The sequence below is a fragment of the Leuciscus leuciscus genome, assembly GCF_965113295.1.
Source record: "Leuciscus leuciscus genome assembly, chromosome: 2".
Taxonomy (NCBI): domain Eukaryota; kingdom Metazoa; phylum Chordata; class Actinopteri; order Cypriniformes; family Leuciscidae; genus Leuciscus; species Leuciscus leuciscus.
Window position 1 is genome coordinate 31396812 of NC_138726.1, and position 7480 is coordinate 31404291.

The window sequence follows — 7480 nt, forward strand, 5'->3', positions numbered from 1 at the left end:
TTGACGGCGTTTTAGTGTGTATGGAAAGCGGCGCTTTTTACGCCGTTCATCTCGCCATATGACGCCGTAAAAAACGCCGTTTTGGTTACACAGAGCGCGCGCTATTTTACGGCGTTTTGCTTATAGTATAATGAGACACGCCCACTGATTTCTACAGCCAGTAAGTTTGAACTGTTCTCTCCCAATCAATGATGAACTGAGTCAGACCAGACGAATTCAGCACGGATCATTTGTGGTAATCCAATTCGTATGCTCCCAAGGAATTATTAATTTTATGTATTAAAATAATCCAAGCTAAATAATAAACTGAAATTAAAGAAAAATATTAAAGAACATTCAAATCAATAAAGCAAAATTAATAGGATTTTCACATTTTAAAAGGGTGTCACACAGGGCTTAATTTGAGCCGGAACATGTGAACATGGGTGACACATGACTTGCGCGCTTGTTGTGCTAGTTGAGATTGCTGTTAGCCTCGATCGTTTCACTCAGGGGAAAAATGTCAAAAAGACAGCAAAGTTTGCTTGACTTTTTCAAATACGCTGGCCAGTCAGATCCCAAACAAGCAAAAATCGTTTCCGCTGATCAAGAATGTGGAGACCATGGTGGACACAGCAGTAGTATCGACATAATATCTCGTTATTTCGACATAACAAGGGGACATTCTAATCTGCAATAAGCCACATTAAGCGTTCTTATAATGGTTTTCTATGGGGGGGAAATACTTAACGTGTAATTGCGTTCTGGGCTCATCTGATTTTTTATTTTATTTTTTTGTACATAGCATCGCCCACATTGTTATGATTTTAGTATCATAATGATTAATAAATGCACGCACAATTAACCATGAACTTGATTTGAACAAATGCCTTTCAACTTGTGTGTGCAAAATTCAGAATTAAATGAATGTGCAGCAATTTGTACAAATAGAGAGTCTGTAGGCCTACTGTAGGCCTACTGTTGTAGCCATTAAATAAGCGCATTTAGTTTCATATTTGTTAAAATATTATATATAAATAAATGTTATTTTTTTTCCATTTATGTTGATTTATGAAAAGTGAACAGCACCAGTAAGATAGGATGCGCAATATGAGACATGGAGTGGTTCAGACATGATTTTGACCACTTCATTAAGTTTTGTTTTGTTTTGTTTTGTAGAAAACCTTTCTTTAAAGTGAATTTCGTTTTGTATAAATTGTATCTTAATTTTAATAAATTTTTCATCAACCAATTGCCTGGTCAACATTATATATGAAGCAAATATAACGGACAATATAATCATGAAGGCGCCCGCGCGGTCTCTTGCATTCACTGTTAGACTTTTCAAGGGTTTTTTACAGTAACTTACTGGCAACACTGTTGCCAGTAAGTTACTGTAATTAAGAGTTACAGTACCAAACCGTATTTCAGTTTTGTGTAATACAGTGCATTACTGTAAAAACGAAGCTAATCAGTACAGTGCATTACTGTAAAAACTAAGCTAATCAGTACACTACTGTAATTATTTTTATTTGTACTAAATAAAAATTAGATTTGATAATTTTGATATATGATTAATTTTATTTTTATCCTACATAAGTACTACTTTCATACAAACCAATTAGACAAAGTTATCACAAAATACCATTTTTTTATTTAAAACATTTCATATATATCACAAAATAAACATGCCAATGCTGGAAATGATGTGTGAAATTTTTACACATTAATGGGTAAGTTTAGAGACAACATTTTTTGTGTTAATTTTAACTCATTCATTGTGTTAATGATTTTAACAAAGTAAATATGTCAGAGAGGTTAGCACAAAGATGTGTAAACGTGTTAAATTAACACATTATGTGCTGTCCTTCACTGCAAACATTTTTGAAAACATACATAAAATCATAAACAAAACATTAGCATTTGACTAAATGAATGTAGAGTCATTGGTTGTTTAGCTTATACAAGTATTATAATGAAATATCAACCATTACATTCATAAAACTGCAGAATATAAATACATTAAGCATTCAAAAAGGAAATGTCCAAAACAGGACAAAACAGTTCTTTTCACAATACAAGACACATAACCCCACCTTAAAAATAATTTCACTTATTTCCAAAAATGTGTTGGATTCATGTACACTGGTGGCCAAAAGAAGTATTTAAGTGGCGTAATGTTTTTGAAAGAAGTCTCTTTGATGCTCAAGAAACATTTATTATTATTATCAATGTCTGACTGTCTACTCCATCTTTTCTACAGCATAGGAGTAAAAGTCATCATCAAAATAATCTTTAAAAAGCCAACACAATGTTTTTGTCCACCTTTGTGAATAAATGAACTTCTCCAAAGATTGGTTCCTGTTCAGAACTTGATTGACAACATCAGAGTGTTCCCTGGTCTGCATGCGTGCCCACCAAGGGCGTAGGTTTGGCCTCAGCTTTGGTGGGGACATCCCCCTCCCCCTGGAATGAGTTTTCTATATGTAATTAAATAATGAACAAATGAATAAAATACACACGTATCATCTACTATTCTATATCAAATTCTATTGATATATTATATTCTTAAATATTAAATTCTTAGGCTACACTCACTCACAAATACATTACATAAATAGAATGTAGAAACGAAAAATGTCTCAGATCCACTGTTTATGTTGACTGCAAGATTCTAAGTTAAGGTCAGCTAATTAACATTCAGTGACTTGCTAACGTAGCATTCTATCATGATAACGTGACTTCTATGAGTCTATCAGTGCTGCACAGCCTAATCAATACTCTTAACCTTAGTTGAAAGATTGCTGCTGCTAGGTTTAACTGTAACAACATGGTAACACATACTATCACCAATCAATACTATTTTCCACAGTAGAATCTGCATTTGAAAGCCTGGTCAGTCACTACTACTGCTAGTTTATTTGTGTGGCTAGTTATTTTGCCTACTTACACTCTGCTTTATGAAAAAGCTTCGTATGTCCCCTTTCTTCTTCTTGGGTGGCATAGCTGATCTATCTACAAAGTACAAAAAGTGGCAAAAAACGGAATATTAAAATGTTTTACTCTGGCCTTTGTATGTGGCAGAGAGACAGCCCTGGTAACTTACCGTCGGCGTCGTCGACGCGCGCGCGCGCACACACACACACACACACACACACACACACACACACACACACACACACACACACACACACACACACACACAGACTGCACACACACACCCACACACCACCCGCTCGCTGCCAGTGCAAGCACAAAAGTAGTCCCGGCCCGCGCGTGTAGCCTGTCAGATACACCGCCGCCAATCAAATTACGACGTTTCTTGTACTGTCTTTGTTTTGGCCGTTGGAATCGATCCAAATAGCAGCGCAAAGATCCAAATAGCAGTTCAAAGGAGCTTGCTAAATATTGGTGGGGACAAATTTGTCATCTCAAAATATTGATTGGGACTAGTACCTAGCGTCCCCCCCTAAACCTACGCCCATGGTGCCCACAAACACAAATGTACTCAGTCCTTCAGAGGAGATCCCGGTTCCAAAACTATATGAGAGAGAGAGAGAGAGAGAGAGAGAGAGAGAGAGAGAGAATATTAGTGTCACATTATTTTTAACCTCCTTTTTTGTTAATTTTTATTAATATTTTCACAAAAACTTAATATTTATTTGTAAACAGCTTTTGTCAATAAATAGCATACAAAAGAACTAAATTAAATTATGCCAGATTAAATTTTAATACTTAAAAATCCTAAATTCTGTCCAAAAATGCTGAGATGCATAGAAAGAAGTTGAACGACTGAAATAGATGATTTTAGCCCATTTCAGCTTGTCTGCAGTGAAGGAGTACCTGTTTGAGACAAATACACAGTAAGATACATGCAAGAAATCACTGTGTGATGATCGTTCTCCTTCCTACAGTAGTTAACCCACCTGTGCGCTGATATTAGGACCTTCCTAGTCAGGTGGAACTGCAATGGTAGAGTCGCTGGCTAATAAAATATAAAAATAATGCAAAAATATAAACTTAAGTTGTTTAGAATGCTAGATTTGGTCTGAATGAATTAGTGAGAGTTTTACTGCAGTGCTTACCTGGATACATTTAATCTGGTGAGACTGAACAAAGACAATGGTCCATCTTCTGATTGGTTCATTTGCTGTGTAATAAAGTTAGACATAATGCAAAGGTCACTTATTTGATATAAAGTTAGCCAATTTTATAGAGATTTTATAAGATATTGTTAGCTACCTAGTCTGCACCAGTGGCTCAAAAGCAATTTTCACATAGTGTATGCTAATCATTTCAGCAAACTTATCTCAAAATATATCACAAATGGGCTGGCCTACCTCTGGAATCTTGCTAAGTCACTGGCGCGAATTGGCGCTTTGTTGCAGTTGCCTTTAAACACAAAAATGGAAGTAAATATTAAATTCCATAAAAAAAAAAAAAACTATAATATGGTATAGTTTGCAAACTAATGCTAAAACTATAAAGGTTCTCATCAGTAGGCCAACATTAAGATATAAACAGAATTTCACATTAGTTTATTCACATTTATTGTTAATGTAAACGCGTTGCTCGTTGGCATTTTAACTCGACAATTCAATAATCTAACAAAGTGTGTAAAATGAAACGTTAGCTCAGTTTACCATGGTAAAGTTCGTTACCGCCCTGTTGACGACGAGTAACGTTAGGCTAACGTTAACGTTATAACATACGTTAAACTGGGCACAATCCTGTCAACATACACAGAATGTTTTTTTTTTGTTTTTTTTTTTTTTTACCTTGCTTGCTGATCTCTCTCTCGGTGAAGTGAATTCCGTCTCTTCCCCGGGCCAGACACGAACGTCGCGATCCAACAAAAGACAGACCCCATTACCTACACTGGATGTCTGTCTGACGCGACACGACAAATCCCAGACAGTGTAGTGATGCGCCGCGGCCGTTATATTTCAGACGTAGTCCGATACGAGTCCAAGCGCTCGCACTAGTTCTTACAAGGGATAAACAGGTTTGCATTTAAAGGTCCGGTCGCTTCAATGTGTCCAATATAGACAGCCTCTGGCTATTATAGCGTTGTAGACACGTGGTGTAAGGCAAAAATTAGGAAATAAAAAGCACGGTGGAATGGTGCCAGCCAGAGAGGCAGTTACGTCAAATACAGTAGTATACAGCAAATTTAAAAAATACAGTAAGTCTCTGTATGTGGTGTTAGACGTCACAGAAAATTCCCATGATGCAATTGGAATCACAGTTATTTACTGTAAAGAGAAATAGCAGTATAATACTGGGGGATTTAAAGTAAATAACTGTAGAAATTACAGAAAAGTCTAACAGTGTTGCACGTTAACTGGAGCGCATCTCATCCTAATACTTAACGAAACTCAGTGTATGCCTCACACAGACATGAGAAATACATCAAATACACAAAGCTTGAAATGTCTTTAAACGAAATAATAAATAAAAAAATAAAAAAGGCTAGGCCTACTCTCTGATTATGTAATCCATTATGTGCATTTCTCTCTAGGTGCGTTCACTACGAATATGGCGATCGTCAACTTCATGTTTGCAGCAGACAGTCAGAAACACTAGTTTATTAATAAAAATCAATGCACACGTCACCGGATTTACAAATGCACATCTTGCTTGTTGCACGCACACATATTATGTCGAAATAACGAGATATTATGTTGATATAACATTATTATTAATAATAGCCTACACACAAAAAAAAAATGGTTCTTCAGCAGTTCTTTGCGGTGGTTAAGGTGCTATATAGCACCACTACCATTTAAAGAACCTGTTAAGCCCAGTTTGGTTCTTCAGCGGTTCTTTAGCGGTTCTTTGGGGTGGTTAAGGTGCTATATGGCACCTCTTATGGTTCTACATAGCACCATTTGACAAAGGTAGGTGCTATATGGCACTTAAAGTGGTTCCCCTATGATTACAAGCCAATGAACCACTTTTAGTGCTATTTAGCACCATTTTTGTTTAGAGTGTACATCTTTTTGAATATTTGATTGTGCTGAATGCTGAATGTTGCGCTTGTTCAATTTAATAAAACTTTAATTGTGATCATTAAAATAATTGAATATTAAATATTTAGGGGCCAAGTTTTGCGCTGCTCCCCCTGTCAATGATCTAGCACCCCCTCAGCACATGCGTTAAAAATTCTCTGGCGCTGCCCCTGCAGTAGGCAGTGTAATTTTTTTTTTTTTTGTTCCGTTACCTCCAACCCCCGTTTTGAGTCGCCGGATACGCCCGAAATGAATCCAGTTTGTTGATAAAAAAATTATAATTCTCATGTCCGTTTAGTTTAAGTTTTTCAACTAATAGTTATATTTTCCTTTATTTCAGGTTTATTTCGATTAGCATTTAAATGTTTTTAATAGTTTTAGTTTTACTTTACTAACCCTCAACGTACTTTACACGTACTTGTTTTGCGTACTTTACGCAAAACATCAACAGAACTGTCAATTTTCCAACTCTTTCAAGCCACGAATTTTTACAAATATTCACGAATTATTTAATGCCGGTCTGGGACACAATATTAGGCCAATCACACTCATCCAGGGCCGGGTTTCCCGATAACGATGTATCTTAGCTCTTAAGAGCGCTCTCTACGTGCAAGGTTACGAACGCTCGCAGCAATTCCACTAGCGTTTCCCAAAAATGCACTTAACATGAACGCGCGAGAACGCGTTTTACGTGCTACTTAAGAGTCGCTGTCCATTCGCGAAGTGCTGAAATATAACCGTATATGGAATCGTATTCTGAACGTTTAGCCTTAATTATTAGATTTAACCTAATAATCATCATCTGTGGATTAGCAATCAAGACAAGTCTAAAGTCTACATTCAGGCGGAGATAGCCTACTGACAAAATTTATAAAAAAAAAAAAGAAAAAAAAAAGAAAAAAAGATACCTTTCAAAAAAGATTAAATTAATGTAGGCCTAATTTTACAGGAGATAGAGCGAAACAAATATGCTATTTTTAACAGATTTAAAGGACACCATACAAATAAGGAAAAACAAAACATCTGGGTGGACATTGCAAACTAACCGCAACCCGGGGTGTTCAAAGATCAGGGAAGGTGGTCTGCAAGAAATGCCCAATATGGCTGTTTTTCGTGCAAGTCATTGACAGTTTTTTTTTTAGTTTTTTTTTATCCATATTTTGCCCAGTCTTTGAAGCATATTTCCCACATTACTTCGTTATTTTATGATTTTTTTGTTTTTGTTCATTCATTTAATTTAGATGTGTATTTTTTCTTCCCTTTTGTATTATTTAATTTATACATTCATTTAAACAAAAAACAAGTACTATAAAGTGTACAATAAAAAAAGTACAATCAAAATCTTATATTTGTACTCACTTTGCAGTGTAATCTATTAAATCTAGATAAAAGTGTAATCTGCCGTTTTTCCTGCAGGTGACCTCATAACTCTGTCTTCTTACGATGCACTTGGGGATTTACGATTACTTCAGAGCACTCGTAGATCTACG

General features: G+C 35.9%; 1 long non-coding RNA gene across 2 annotated transcripts; it reads right to left on the reverse strand.

Moving 5' to 3' along the window:
- Positions 1–3716: 3716 nt before the first annotated feature.
- LOC309493118 lies at positions 3717–5230 on the reverse strand. 2 transcript variants are annotated; one of them, XR_014203798.1, is made up of 5 exons: positions 4758–5230; positions 4320–4371; positions 4065–4129; positions 3906–3964; positions 3717–3822 (listed from the first exon to the last, which is right to left on the reverse strand). It is a non-coding gene; the product is annotated as an uncharacterized lncRNA (long non-coding RNA). The 2 variants fall into 2 exon arrangements; XR_014203797.1 differs by lacking the exon at positions 4320–4371.
- Between the last annotated feature and the right edge of the window lie 2250 nt (positions 5231–7480).